The sequence below is a fragment of the Ixodes scapularis genome, unplaced genomic scaffold (assembly GCF_016920785.2).
Source record: "Ixodes scapularis isolate PalLabHiFi unplaced genomic scaffold, ASM1692078v2 PGA_scaffold12__126_contigs__length_90152505, whole genome shotgun sequence".
In the NCBI taxonomy this organism is placed as follows: domain Eukaryota; kingdom Metazoa; phylum Arthropoda; class Arachnida; order Ixodida; family Ixodidae; genus Ixodes; species Ixodes scapularis.
Window position 1 is genome coordinate 22,074,593 of NW_024609838.1, and position 16,624 is coordinate 22,091,216.

The following is a 16,624-nucleotide window of genomic DNA, read 5'->3' on the forward strand; positions in this document are numbered from 1 at the left end:
AGACGAAGCGATCGGAAGTTGGGACACAATTAGCAGTTCATGTTTATAACCAGCAAAAGGTTCTATAGAGGGTATTCACTGGACGATATTGGAGTGCGCTGTTCACTGCGCAAGCTCAGAGCAAGCTCACATTTATAGGCCGCTAAGATCGAAAATCCTGAGGGTGTAGAATGCACGTTGCAAAGGAATTCTGGTAGGTTTGTTTAGATACTTATGTCTGTCTTTTGTCCCCCTTGTTCCCCCTCTCTATGAAGTTTTACGTTATTATGCGGTAGCTCGCCTCTAAGCACGAGTTTTACAGCCGCGAACCTATCTATGACAGCAAGTGAATATGTAGATTTCTTCCTAATCTCGGAATCAACCCCGTTGACCTATGAGTTTTTTGGTCGCGGAAGAACTTTAAGGACCAAACCGAACTACGTATTACAGTATTCCTACCAGAAAACCTGATGACATGGTCAGTGTGGTCCCAGTGTTAAAGTGATTGTCAGGTAAACATTTCAAGGATAAAATTGAACTACGTATTACAGTGGTTCTACCTGAAAACCTGATGATGTAGTCACTGTTGTCCCAGTGTTAAAGAGATTGTCCGGTTAAAATTTGGAAGCTCTTAAGATCTTGTAATGGTTACCTGGCGGTAACCTAATGATTAACATGGGCCATTTTTATTCTTTTAAACGACACGCCAATTCAGCGTAATCACGGACAGACAATTATACGAAACTCCTTGGCGAAATTTCGCAAGTATCAAAGGATGCGTTCCCATGCCTGATGTGACGTCACACCAGGCTTCTAATTGTCAGGTCTACTGGTCTCTAGGACTATTTGCTAGATAGCGTTTGCCTAGCTCCGCCTATGCACAGGAATGTTGTCACGGTCAGCCATCTTTTTTGTAGAGTTATATTATCTCTAGCCATCATAGTAAAAGGCGGAAGGCGCTGTGGCGGCAGACTGCCATATAAATAGCCGTGGGTCCAGCACTCTGCACCGTGAGTAATATTTCGTGCTTGACTGAAGTCGCTCGACGAAGCAGATTCTTGAAACTCGGTGGATGCGGCAGAGGAAGGTCAGCTATACAGTAACGTTGTGCGGCGCGCTGTTCAAATCGCCCCGATCGCGAAAAAACAAGAATTTACTGTCGGTAAGTATTCCGCGTTTTGTGGCTATCCTGGACCGCAGAGATACGCTCGGTGAAAAAATGAAAGCCGCTTACAACTCCCTGTAACGCCGAATTAGAGCGCAGCTCTTGAGGAGGAGGAGGGAAGGGCACTGGGGGGGGTTAAACTAACCAGGGAAGGGGGGTCACGTGACCTTGGGGGTCACGTGACCCCCAATGCCGATGATGTCATCACTGATGACGTCATCAGTGACGATGACGATGCGGGTACCGATGACGTCATTAGTGACGTCACTGATGACTTCACCAGTGATGATGACGATGACGATGCGAATGTCGGTGACGTCATCAGTGACGTCGCTGATGACGTCATCAGTGATGATGACGATGACGATGCGGATGCCGGTGACGACATCAGTGACGTCACTGATGACGTCATCAGTGATGATGACGATGACAATGCGGATGTCGGTAACGTCATCAGTGATGATGACGATGACGATGCGGATGCCGGTGACGTCATCAGTGATGATGACGATGACGATGTGGATGCCGGTGACGTCATCAGGGATGATGACGATGACGATGTGGATGCCGGTGACGTCATCAGTGATGATGACGATGACGATGTGGATGCCGGTGACGTCATCAGTGATGATGACGATGTGGATGCCGGTGACGTCATCAGTGATGATGACGATGACGATGCGGATGCCGGTGACGTCATCAGTGATGATGACGATGTGGATGCCGGTGACGTCATCAGTGATGATGACGATGACGATGTGGATGCCGGTGACGTCATCAGTGATGATGACGATGACGATGCGGATGCCGGTGACGTCATCAGTGATGATGACGATGACGATGTGGATGCCGGTGACGTCATCAGTGATGATGACGATGACGATGTGGATGCCGGTGACGTCATCAGTGACGATGACGTCATCGGGGGGTCGCGACATCGGCGGGGGTCACGTGACCTCAGGGGAGTCACGTGACTTCAGGGGGTCACGTGACCTCGGGGGTCACGTGACCCCCCACGAGGTCACGTGACCCCGGTGGGGGGCTCGCGCGGTGCATTATGGGACATTTCCCATGATGCACCGCGCGGTTACGCCGACGCCGACGCCGACGGCGACGGCGACGCCGCTCAAGCCGGAAACGGGCCCCTAAGAGCTGCGCTCTAAAATATGTATTTGTTCCGAAGGTTTCCAAGAAGTGGCCCTATCTAAAGGGTGGTAGATTGCGCCACCATACTACTCTGGTGCGGCTAGGGACAATATAACCCCACCAAAAAGATGGCCGACTGTGGCCGCATTTGTGGAGTGGGCAAACGCGACCCAGCAAATAGTCATAGAGATCAGTGGTCAGATCCTACGCCGTATTCCTTCGTGTACACAACGCTCCCGAAGCACCGCAGCGTTCCATTTTACTTGCCACTGTAAATCTTGCGGAAAAGTGTGGAGGGTGACAACCGCACCACCAAAATCCCCTTTCATTGGAAAAAAAACTTTAAAAAGAAAAAGAATTAGTGCAGCAACGAGTGTGAACCACGTCGTAGCCCTCATGCGGAAGACAAAATTTGAAGGGCGCTTCATTTCGGCGCGTTCTCTGCATTATGTTATGTCAGAGCCTCTGCTGTCATGATGGTGGAAGAGGATAACGCGGTTTATACATGCTTGGTTTAAAATACACTTACTCGTCCAGAGATGTACGCAAAATTCAGATTTGTCATGGAAGATGTTCCTACGGTCACTGAGAATGAGGTCTAAATGCGCTCTTGAATACGAAATTGGACTGGACAATCCCTTTAACCTAGTCTCGGCGATAACCCTGTGGTGAGGACAGTTGAATGCAGAACTTGAATTGAACACGAGCATGTGAAACTTTAAAACAAACTGTTACCGTGTTCTGCGTACCGCACTACCGGAGCCTTTTCAGCTTGCTTTTAAGCGCTTGCCCCGCGCCGCGGTCACGGTATCACCCGGGCACGCGCTTAAGAGCATGCTACAAATACTCTGGTATTGCGGTGCGCGGAACACGGTAGCGGTTTGTACAATCATCGCACGTGCAGCAGTGAAGGACGATTAAAAGATTCATTTGAAGCCTTTGATGCTTCCAAGTTGTGTTCTCTGAGTCGATAGTTAACGGATCTCCCAGTTTGTCCGATGTACTGACTGCTGCAGCTTAGTGGGATTGAATAAGCCCTTTTTTCTTAGCACTCTACGAACTTTCTCTCATATTTAACATTGCCCCCCCTGGGACTGTCGCTCTCATTTAACTTTTTTGAGCGTAGCTCTTAGGCGTCCGTTTCCGGCTTGAGCGGCGTTTCGGTTTTGGCGTAACCGTGAGGTCACGAAACTCCAGTGACATCACGTGACCTCACGGTTACGTGAGGTCACGTGTAGGACGGAGGAGGTGTATACCCCCCTTTGTACCCTTCCCTCCTCCTCCTCAAGAGCTGCGCTATAATTCGGCGTTACAGGGAGTTTAAATGGCTTTCATTTTTTTGCACATATGCTTAAAGCGCATACGAAAAGAAAAGCCTTACTCGTGTCAAGCTTGGACCCGATAGATCTTAAATGGTGCGCGGCATTGTGCATGTTGGGAATCACAGCGAAACGGCCTTTCTTTTTGACAACAACTTCCGGAAGTTGTGGCCTGACAATGAATCTCTCAAGAGTGGAACTAAGTAGGTCCGCGGGAAAGCCTGCTCTTTCCAACCTCTGATGCTGCAACTTGAGGCTACTTTCAGACAAATGCGTACACAAATAGTACAGAACCAGGACTTGAAAAGCTACCATACTATGCCAAGCTTGACTAACTTGGAATGAGCACTAATGAAAGGGAGGACTCGCCTCTCCGATCCCTGCTGGAAGGTTCAACAAAGACCTGAGGACTCAGGGTGTATCCGTAAATCCAAGAATCGTAATCCTTCCTTCGAAGGATTTCCCCCGAGTAAAAGTTTGTCTTGCTGCGCATTCTTTGAAAACTTCAAAGATGCTGTCAACGGACACAACGTCTGGATAAACTACCAAGTAATTGTCGACAAGTCTAAACACTTGGCAACCTTGAAAGGGCTTGACCAACAGATTATTCATGGCATTGTCAACAAAAAGAATAAATATTTTACTAATGACAGGTCAAGGCAAGAGCCTATACAGACTCCCTTTTGTGTTTGTAAATCTTTCTTTCATACTCTACTAAATTGAACTGCAAATAAATATTTATCACGTCGATGAAGCCCTCAACTGAAACACCGGAGGAATTTGGAAATTCGAAAATTCAATGTTCATGGATGTCACTAGTCACATAATCTAAGATGAGTTTTGGTTCTAGGCTGTAAGACATATTCTCAATGTGGAAAGACATAACTGAGCGTGTAATGGAAAGAAATTCAAGCGAAGTGAAGCGGGAGATTAATTCAAAGGAGTTTTACACTCTAAAATGCTGAGGGAGGATGGCACTAGACAAATGGTTTTGTAGATAACGACCCAAAGGTTTTTGCCAACAATCAATTTCTGAAGTTATGCTCATGAAGGGAACTCCGTCCTTGTGAGACTTTGCACTAAAGAACACAGACAAGTACTGTTTCGCAGGATTACCAATGACGTTCTTAAAAGAAGTCAGGTGCAGGGAGGAACAAAGTTCCTTTGCTCTCTAGCGCAGCCTACCCGAAGGCCTCGTTTTCAACGGCTCAAAATTCTCTGACAGGGCATCATGAACCTTATCAGCAAATGCACTTTCCTCCAAAATGACAAACGCACCAGTTTTGTTTGATTCAAGTAAGTTTAGGTGTTCTTGGCGAAGCTCGTATACAGCCGCACGAAGCGGAAACCTGCTTCGCCGAGAGGGTGGCTGGTGACACACTGCACGCACTGCGGAGCCCAGAAAACCATGCCGTTAAAGTTCCAGTATAATAGACGACGCGACTTGATGCACAGAGGCTAGCTGGTCCCCCTTTAACGAGGAAAGATCCGGAGCAAACTTTGGTCCCCTCGACAGCAGATTCATTGTGGCAGCAGAGTTGTTTCTCACAAAGTATCACGGGAGGTTCAAACTTGGTAGTCTTTACCTATAGACACGAAGCGTTGACTTCCTCGAGAAGTTTTGTCCACGATGCTTGTAACTTCTAAATTTATAGTACATTTCCCTTTGGGACTGTCAGAAACAATATTTCTGCACCTTCATTTTCACTGACACTGACATAGGTCGAATTCCGAACACCAGAGATAACTAGATTACTGATACCTCGTCGTGACGCCAGCACTTTTTAAATTCATAGTACATTTCCATTTATTTTAACAATTTTCTCCTTTCCTTCTTCGAGGACGTTAAAACCTTTGGGGGTGGTTTTATATTTTGTGCCATTCTATGTTATTGCTCAATGAAAGAAGTCCTGTTTCCGTCCCCGTCTTCGATGTCTTACCCTTTCAAATATACTTATATGTTCACCAACACGCTCGTTTTCAATTCTTAGGTAACAGAGTGACAGTTCCTTCTAACCAATCGCAGACAACTGCGTCATCATAACATGTAGCAAGGAACGAGGATTTTTCGAATCGGGGCGATTATGTGTTTGTTATTTTTACTAATATAGGGCGTGTTCTTCCTCCTAGGAATGACTTGTGTTTTGCTTTAGATTCGTGTAGCGCAGATGTTGTGGTGCTGACGGGTACGTGGCTCTCCTCTCGTATTAATAGTTGCGAAATATTTTGTACTGAAAGCGCTTTAATGTTGCTCGTTCCGATAGAGGCGACTGAATAAATTGCGGTGTTTTAATCGCAGTGGCAGAATATATTGAACCATTTTGTGTGGGCCTTATTTGTCAATGGAAATAACTTGGGTTTGTTTGTACATGAATCATCAAAAATTCATTTTGGGCAAATGTTATCCTGCGCCATCTAGGAATTCTTCTTAGGTTACTGATGTTGACGTTGCGATTAACTCATTATTATTTTGTTTACCTTCCGTTCCAATAATCCTGCTTCGCGACTTGAACTATATCCAAATATGATATGGATTAACCTGCATGCCTACACTCAACATTTCCCATCAGACGCAGCAGAGTTCATAAACTTGTGTAATGATTTCACTTTTTCCCAGATCGTCCCTCATCCCATTCGAATCACGGCCACCAAAGCCAACATATTACATCTAATGTTAACAACACCAACTGCCCTAATTTTTGCAGTCAGCAACATGCAGTGTTTTAAGCCGGAGTCACACTGCTTATACATCATACGAAAGACAGTCTTTATAGAGATTCGAACGCGAGTCACCTCGAGGTCCGTGGTTCGAATACCGCATGACAATAAGTTCAAGAAGACGCGGCATTCGAAACCACGGATATTGCCGTGACGCATGTTTGCACACTGTCTTTTGCATGATGTAAGAACAGTGTGACCCCGGCTGTAGTAACATTCCTTAATGCATTTCTTTATTGATGTCCCAATTCAAAGCGGACCTAGAAATATGAAAAAGATACGTGACCATGGTAAAGCCGACTTTGAGGCTATCAACAATATACTTTGTATTTTCCTGAAGGACTACTGTCTTAACTTTTCGGAACGCTCTATTCATCATAACTGGGAATTAGTTCGAAATCAGAGTGGGCACCTCACCAATACCTACGTGCCCTTAAGCCGGGTCAGAATGCCAATAGACCCATTTCATGGCAAACGCCACCAGTCTTGGACGTCCCAAATTACTTCCGGTCCAGATAAACAATGAACAAAGCCGGTCTTGACACCGCTCCTTGAAATGTCGATGAGACGTTTAACTGCCAATTCTCCGGGTAGCGTTAAAAGAGCGAAGAAGCGCGAGATCTCTCGAAATTTTTCGAATATTCTTTTATACCAAGTTGTCTTCAAATCATTCAACCGAGTGCTCTCGTTAAATCTCCAACTTTATGGTCCGTGTGGAATTTGTGCTTTCTGGCGCTGGTAACATAAGCAAGCTCGATAGACTTTACAAAACATCTCGGTTTTTCCGCCGCCTCCGTGGTTCACTAATACATTAAAATATTTCGTAACAGGAAGAAGGGAATATTTTGAGCAGCTAAAGTATTACAATTTGACACTAATGGGTCCGATTATAATGGTGCGATGATACTTGCAAAAAATATTACAGAAGCGAAGGCTACTTACTTTATTAAAAACCTCTACATTGTGCTAACAAACAATCCAGAAGAAGTTTTGGAATGCTATCAATCGCAATGAGAAGCCCGAAATATCGCTGTTTGATGTTTGATAATTTAGGAGATATTTTATCTTTTAGTGATTGTGCGTTGGTTTTCAACCTGGTATTTGTCGACTGATCCACTGACGTTTATTCACCCCATTTACCTCATTGCAGCAAAGTGAATTTATACCCATGTCCACGGTAATTCTGAGATGTAGGAACAGTAAAGAAACGGACAGAACACCCATGTACCTTACTTTTATTGACTTTGTTGGAATCGTGAGCGTGATTAATAATTTAATATTAACTTGTTCAGTGGGAGTCAATGCTCTTAATACCAAGTTTATAGAAAATACTGCAGAGGATTCTTGTATAAGACTGGCTAAAATATTTCAAAAATCTCTTGACTTTGGATGTTTACCCGCCCCACTGGAAGGTGGGAAAGGGGACAGCGATACATAAAGCTGGCGATCAACAATATCCTCTCAACTACCGTCCCACATCGCTACACGGCATACCATGCAAAGTTCTAGAGCATATCATAGCTTCACACCTCGTTAATTTCTTATAATCAAATCATTTTTGTTTTCGCCGGCGTGACACAGCTTTTGGTAAACTTCAGTCGTAAAACTCGGCTACTAACTTTTCCTCACGACCTTCACGTCATTGTTGATCGTAGTTCCCAAGCTGAGTGTATATTTCTAGATTTTGCCAAAGCATTCGATAAGGTGTCATATAACCTAATGCTCCCCAAGCTAAGTTCACTGATTGTTGAATCCAGCGTAGTCTCTTGTGTTTATCATAACTAACTGATCTCAATTTGTATTTGTAAATAACATTACCTCACCTTTAGTCTCTCTAACGTCCGCGGTCCCTCAAGGTTTTGCACTGGGTCCTCTCGTTTTTCTTATATACAGGGTGTTTCTGTGGAAGCTTTCCAAAATGACCAAAAATAGGGTGTAGGACATCAAAAGAGTTCATCTGCGAAAATAAATCACTAAAGTTTACTCATATATTTTTTAATAAGTGAAATTAAGCATATGGTATCACTGAGAAACTTGCTAAGCAGCGTCGAAAACCTCTGAATCAACCCTTTTTACAAATATATAAGGCGAGGGCAGAATTTTTACGGCCTTCCTTAAAAACGCTGTATTTGTACGCGTTTCTAGGTTTGGTTTCTTATCGATGCGCATCTCTGCGCCCGCGGTCCTGTTCCACAGAGGCCGAGACGCGCAGCAAACGTGCACCACACATCCCTCCATCCTACGAAGGAGGCCAGGCGGTGGCTTTGCACCGCGACCACCGGTGGGCAGGACCGCGGGCGTAAAATGCTGCCCCTGCCTTATGAGTCAGTGGTTTTCAATGTTGCTTAGCAGGTTTCTCACTGAAACCATATGTTTATTTTCACCAATAAGAAATTAATTAGTAAATTTTGCTTCACTATCTCGACAATTAGTGTTTGCAACCCCTGACGTCCGCCAAGGCTGGTAGTTTGTTCCCGCAAAGAGTTTTGTTTTATATCGAGCAGCAGATTTTAAGTGTAATTTCGAACGCTTTCGCAGAAGCACGCTCTATATTAACGACTAATTACCTTTGTTTTTCATCCTCAGTTAGTTTATCTGCTTGTAACTCTGTTATTAATCGTGAAGTGACTAATGACTCTGATGAATCTTCAATCCTGTGTTAACCGCGTGATTGAACGGTGCGACTTATGTAGCATGGAACTTAACACTAATAAATGTAAGGTAATGGGGGTTTCTCTACAACACAATGACGTTCCACCTTACTGCCTAAACCACACTTTTGTACTGCAGGTATCCTTATATGCTGCGGTTTTCATATTTCATCTAAGTTGTCTTGGGAAACTCATACCGAATACATAAAAAGTGATGCCAATCGTATGTTAGGATTCGTAACACGAATCATCCTATCCGTCCCCATTACTCTAAACTTAAACATGTTTTCCTACAAAACTGTTGTCCGCTCCAAACTGTAATATGCCTGCAGAATTTGGGACATTGACTTATTAACACAAGCAGTTTAAGCAATTCAAAATAGATATGTTCGCTTTATACTTATTATCATCGCACTGCCATGTAATGTAGTTTGAACCTGACAAACCTCGTGTCGCGTAAAGAACTTTCTCGTTTGTGTGTATTTCACAATATCTATCATAATCCTCCTTTGCCTAAAAAGCTGCTAATACCTCCCTTCTTCCTATGACCGCGTCACGCTGAACAACACAAGAGACGCATAACGCATACCATCATGTAAAACTACAACTTTTCACAATTCATTCGTACCCCGAACTACGCTTTCTTGGAACCACCTTCCAGCGCCGATGGTAACTTTATTTGATAGCGACCCCTTTAAATATGCCTCAACAATGTCAATATTGTGGTAACTTATTAACATATAATTATTGCACTTATAAAATTTGCTTTTTGTATCTATACTTGTTGCTCACTCCCCCACGCAATTCCCTCGCGGCCTTGATGGTATTTGAAATAAAGAAATAAATAAAATAAATACACTACTCACTCCCACAGGGAACCGACTTCTCTCTATGTGCTTTTTGGCACCCTTTCCTCTCCCCAAGAAAAGAGATTAGGTACCCAACTTGAAGTCCGTTCTAAACACAACGTCCCCACCAAACTTCTTCGCACATGCCTTCATTTGTGCGATAGCTCATGGTTATATTGCATAACCGCACACCGTTTCTGAGGTCTCTTCTCGTCTCTTTGTTATGTGACGTAGAACTACGTCTTTTTCCCCGCTTGGAACAGGGTGCAATGTTGGGAGATCGACGTCCCGAAAGTTGGTCACTACAGTATCGTCATGCACATAACACTGGAGCGCCGACCGATTTGCGTTGCCGCGCTCCCTGACTGCGCGCCGTGCCTGCTGCCGAAAATCGCGCAGTGCGGACACGATAGAATTCTTTAGTTACCCTTCCCCTCCCCCCCCTTATATTTCTTGAACTTACTGGCCTATTAATGCGCAGTATGTATGCGCAGTAAACCATTTCAGCTAACATTCTTACACTCCATCACATTCGCACCCTTTTCGAAGGATCTGACGACCTTTACGTCGTCCTCAACGTCGTCCTAGAGGTCGTCCAAGAGGTCGATATAGACATATTTAACGTCGTCCTTGAGGTTGTCCTAAAGGTCATCCTCGATGTCGTCCTAGACGTCGTCTTTGACGTAGTCCTCTAGGACGTCATCCTCGACGTCGTCCTTGAAGTTGTCCTAAAAGCCGCCCTCAAGATCGCCCCAGAGGTCGTTCTAGACGTCGTCCTAGACGTCCTCCTAGACGTCGTCCTTGAGTTGTCCTAAAGGTCGCCCTTGAGATCGCCCTAGAGGTCGTCCTAGAGGTCATCCTAGAGATCGTCCTAGATGTCGTCTTTGATGTTGTCCTCGACGGTATCCTCGAGGTTTTCCTAGACAAGTGCTATTACAATAGACCCTTTCCGAAAATCAGTCTGGCCACTTTGATCACTATCTTGATCCGAAAAATGGCACACGTGCCGTCCTAATGGCGGCCTTCTGTTTACTGATGTAGGAAGAAGTTGAAGATGCTCCTAAGCTGGTGGTTCGAGACCTATATACGTTTGAGACGTTAGCACGATGCGAAGCAGGAATTGAATGCAAGAGCTGCGTAAGCGTTGATTTCTAACTAAGGTTCAGGCAATCTGTTAGTTGCTCACAATCGGTTTCAAAGCCCCTTGATGTATAAAACTTTAACAAAGCGTCTATGTGGGCTGTCGCTTCGTTTTGACTGGTTGAATCTCTTTCGCCATCGATGCTGAAAGAGATTGAGAAAGCGCACATTCTCGTCTGCCGCAACTATACATTTTAGGAAAAAACCCGAGACTGAGTTAATGACAGACGACGACAAGAAAGAGGAGAAGAACGTCTCAAACACAGCTAAACCTTTATTGACCCCATTGTTAAAGGTCCGGTGTCGTGTCTTTTGTGGAGAGAGGTGTTGTGAAGAGGGGTTCTGTTTCATCCCTTCTTTTTTCAACCCTATATAAAGGGTCCTGTCCTCAATGAAGGTTTGGCTTTGTTTGAGACGTTCTCCTTCTCTACCTTGTCATCGTCTTCATGACCTCAGTCTCGGGTTTTTCACTAAAATGTTTGGTATACACCAGCTCACTTGAGCCCTTACGGTCTGCTCATAAACAACCGTAGTGGTTTCTGCAGCAATTTCTTATCTGATGGCTTTCTTGTTTGCTCACTTCAACGCGACGCGCTTCTGTTTGATTGAAACGGCGATAGACACCGCTCCGGCATCCGTGATTCCATACTTTTCGCTCAATGCTCTGGACAGTGGCCGAGCGGCCGAGCTCGCGTCCTCTGCGGCACGGGCAGCTCACGCGACTCTCAAGCGCGACCCGGCGAAGCGTTGACCTCCCTAACCCCTTCTCATTTCTTGTGCCGCCTACACGTAGTTCTACGGAAGTTTATGCAGCGTAGTACACCTATTCACCGACCAATCTGTTCGTTTAATAGAGCCATTTGTTTACTGACGAAGCCTTTCTCGTAACCCGCGCCACACAGTCTTTTATGCTGTTCTTTTACTGAGTTTGCCGGATGATGGATATTCGATCTGCTCATCGTAATGGTGATCAGAAACCTTACCACTCCTGCTTTTACCGTTTTTGGTGACAACGTCTTCATGGAAGAATAGGTTTCGGATTGTTTCTTTTTCCCGTACTCCCAACACAAGCCCTGCCCATCATCAATTCGTAAATCTAAATATTTTAACACTTAACTCTCCTGCTGTTGCACAGTGAACCGCAATTCAGGCGCTGACTTTCTTATTGGTCTTTCCACTTTTTATGTTGCTCCACTCCGGAACGAACACACTACGTTGTTGTCGACATACCACCTGACCCCGCAGTTTCTAGTTTTCTCACCCCAGACTCAGGTAATTCATCAAAATGGTGATGACAGTGATGTCAGCATACGACGCAGAGAGGTGTGGCCCCTCCCTCGTTCCCGTACAAAATGCCATTTACATTGCTTTCATTACAACGTACCGCTCGTTTTAAAGAAATTCCTCACAAAAAACATAAACGTTTACAAGTTCAGCAAACAAGACTTGCGCTCCTTTATCCTCGGTGATTCCTGACTCAATGCATTCATTCATTTTTTTTTATTACATGATATGTTTATACTAACAGAGAGTAATGTACCAAAACGTCTGCCAATGTAACAAGGATCCCCAGACCCAGTCAAGGTGTTTCTAACAGGCTTTTGCCTAAAAGGCTTTTGCCTGGGACTTCCAGTTTTTTTTCTTTTTCTTTTTTTTTTTTTCATATTAAAGCTTTGATTTAATTTGAATACAGCGAACTAACGTTTAGAACGTTCAGGCTTCACACCGGTGCCCGTTTTCAAATTCTTCCGTCACCAGCCATTAGCATGGCATGTACAAATTATGTATGCTTGGATGATGATAGTTACGAAGTGGCCAGGCTGAATTTCGGAAAGAGTCTATCGGGGCGTGTCGTTCGCGTATAAAGAGCGTTGCGAATAAACCCAGGACACCTCGTGGCGAGGGAAATAGTCTATTTTTGAAATTCAGTTTGGCCACGTCGATAACTGTGTCATCGCCTGAGTGTATATCATCTGTACATGCTAATGGTGGTTTTTTGGTGGTTTATGAAGAAGGGAGTTGAGGGCAGGCACCGACGAGGAGCTTGAACGTTCTAGACGCTAGTTCATGTGAGAGTGAGTGAGAGAGAAAACGTATTAATTAAAGGAAGGGATACATCAGGATCTCTTGATAAAGTTATCTAATCGTGACGGGGGAAGGGGATTATGGGAAAATATGGTGAGGAGGCTAAATGTAACAGGCGTGTTGTCGTGACGAGACATAAACTTCTGTAAACGTGGCATTTGATGGTGTCATGTGAATCCTTCGAATTGACACCTTCGGCGCGTTCCAGAGAGCTCGTGACAATAAAATCGGGTGAACTTTGTGAAACGTTCTGCGGTTTTCCTCAGGTAAGCGCCACGTAGAGAGTGGCAGTTTCTCGTCACCATCGTAACTGCAATGAATAAAGAAAGAACTGCGCAGCCAAGAACACCATCACTTTCATCCGCTTCCTGTTGACAAAAAAAAATCTTTATTTTCACCGCCATTAGCATAGAAAATTTAGACTGATACTTAAACCACTTGATGGTACTGATATTTTTTTTTACGGGTCTATTGGGGGGTTGTTACGAGAGCCTTCGGCTGTATATAGGATTCAACGACTCGGAAAATACAAGTCGGTTTGCAAGAATAATCGAAAAATTTGAGCAGATATCGCGTTGGTTCTTTTGGGCTTTCGCCTGGAGATGGTGCTTACATGTTTCATCGACGGTTCAAGCAGCGGTGTAAAAGTGCTATTTTTTTCTTTTCTTTTTTTGAATGAACCAGAAGTTTGCGGGAACTTCAAAAAGTGGAGGACCGCCTGGCGGTGTTTGCAAAAGGAAAGGGTCCATATCCAGCGTTCGAAATCCACGCGCTAAGCTTCTTGCGGTTTGTTTTTAATCCGTCAATGACTGGGACGCCACTTTTTCTGCTATAAAATATGAGAGGTTGTCATCAGATGCCATATATAGCTGCCCCGCGTTAGAAATGTAAAAAAAAAAAATAATTAAACAATCCATTTATGCATGTTTTCATCTCCTGGTTTCTGTTCCCACAATAATACATATGACGGGATAAAATATATCAATAAATCAAAACAGGCATTGGTCTTTGACTCTGCAGTGGCTAGTCCTATACTTCCAAGCTCGGTGCGCCATCCTGTTGTCTTTATAGCTGTCGGCAAAATGCAGCTGGGCACGGGTGGCGTGGAGGTCATAAAAACTCTTTTCGGGGAATCCTTTGGGAACGCGTGTGTCACCAGCTGCCGGCTGTCCCCTGGTGGCAGCTTCATGAGGTAGTTTTTTTTTTGTTTTTCTTTCGCCCCGTTTTGCGCGGTCATCATTCTCGGCACGCTCTTTGTGGCCGTTTCTAAATTGGCTTGTCTTTGTTTTTGCTGCCGAAATGTTGGCCTCTCTGCAGTAATTTACTTGGTTTCTCGGTCCCACCTTTTTGTATGTTTGTCGTCGGTAATCTCATTAAAGTTGTCGAAAAAAAATGAAAAAAGAAATGTTTGCAGGGCTCAGAGCGGCTTCAAAGAAGTTTTATTTCTTCCTGAAACATTCAGATTTTTTTTTTTTTTTATGTTCGCGTAATGCATGGAATTTAGGGCGAATTCACGTTACCTGCTTTTTGCTCGAAATCTCGTCGGACGTCATGTGGACGAACTTTCTCTTAATGTCTTTTCATGCACGAAGACAGTGTTTGCTTTTTAATCACTAAGTTTTTCTGTTCTTTTTTTCATTATAATTTTTTTTCTAGCCAGAGTAGTTAGGAGCGAACGAAAAATAGCATTGGTTGATACTCAATTTTAAACGTTTAGTACGACCCGGAGATTGAGAATTGGACCCATCGCTGGCCCAAAATTAGCATGTAAGCGCCACCGAAGTGACTACTAAAAAGAAAAAAAAAAAAAAAAGAAACAAACAAATACGAGCGGAGTAAGCACCGGTAAGTGCGGCCCAAATACGACCGCGGTCGTATACTAACCCATTTCTGTCGTCAACGAAGCCACTCGCCATACCACGTGCGTTTCACCAACACCAAAAGCGACGCCAATAACTATAATCGTCCGCACGCAAACCGCAGTCACGTATACTGCTCATTCATCGTGTACCAAAGACACGTTTTGGCTGCAAACATTTCTGACTGATTGATTTGGGGACCAACCTCAAGCATGTTCGAAGAATGTGTGCATCACACAAATGCCTGCTTAAAACGTGTCCGCATACGGTGTTTGTATGACCTACGTTAGAGGACCATCAAACAGGGAACAAACACGCCTCAAACAAGCCCTGCAGACTGTCTTTTTTTATTGTGTATCTGCAGTGTGACCGCAACTTCATGCGGAAGGCGGCGGGCGCTGGTCACCAACATGGCGGAACGCGGCTTACCGGAAGTGAAGAGGCATTTTGTGAAACCACTCCGTATATGGCTACCAAAACGCGCCAGATTGTCTTTTTTTTTTTTTTTTTTCTGTGGCGAACAAGAGATTAATTTATACCACTTACGTAAAAGTGAACAAGGGATCGCCTGCTTTCTGCGCCTTGGTTTTGACAATTTTAATTTAGATTTTGTTGCTTTCTTTCAATGGAGATGGGCAGAGAGAGAGACAGAGAGACAAACAGGGGACGGATGTCGTTTGGGATGCGATAAAGTATTCACCAGCGTCGGGGGCCGTGGCTGAATTTGTTTCTTGCTGATAACACGCCGACGTTTCGACAACATATCTGTAACGCGCATTTCACACTGCGAAGAATGAGGATCGAGCGAGGTAAGCGCACTTTATTCGCGGTTAGAAGCTCGCTAGGAGTGCTTCTGTTTTCCTCACGATGCGTAGTGGACGTGCCACCCACGCCGTTATCTTTAATATGCATAATCCACAGAAACATGGTATTTCACGTGCTTGCACCAGCAGAGGAAGTTGAAGTATCCTCACTCTGGGTTTTGAAGAAATTCCACCAGGAGACGATACCCAAACTTCTCGCCGCGAATGCATGACTTGCACCTCACGTCATCATCCCTGTGATGGTTGTCATGCCTACAGACGACTGCAAGCAAGGCCACCGTCCGCTGCCATGTCTGCTCGTGCGAACAAACCCGTGCAATTTCAAGCTTGCCAATTTCAAGCTATGTTCACGCGCAACTTGCACGTGCTTGCACTTATGAGGGACCACTGGGGCACCATGCTTGCAATTGTCTATAAGGAGTATTAGCGATGTGCGCGACCAAAAGCGTCGCTGCGGTCGGCTTTCCACGATTGGCCAAACAATGGGCATATGAGCATTGTCAGATTGTCAACTTTGACGGTGTTAGTTTCAGATTGCGATGGTTCCTAGCTTCCACTGTGCTTTTTAAGCACACCGCCGAACTCGTCATCGTACCTGACGGTAAGTAGCCAAAATAAGAACTGGTGACGTCACGGCGAGGTAAATCCCAGTCGTGAGGTCACGGATGGAAACCACAAGAGGGCGCCACCGAAACATCTCGGCGCTAATAGGGAGTATTCACTGGCGGCCATAGCCGTGTGCGCGACTGCTGAGCGCGTGCTGACGGCGAGCTTCCGCAGTCCTTTTGGAGCGTGCATTTAGCACCATCAAGGTTGCGGGTCTTAGCTCGTTCTGAATATGCGCTCTAAACATCGCCCTCAAATTTGGCGTCCAGTGAATACCTTCTATA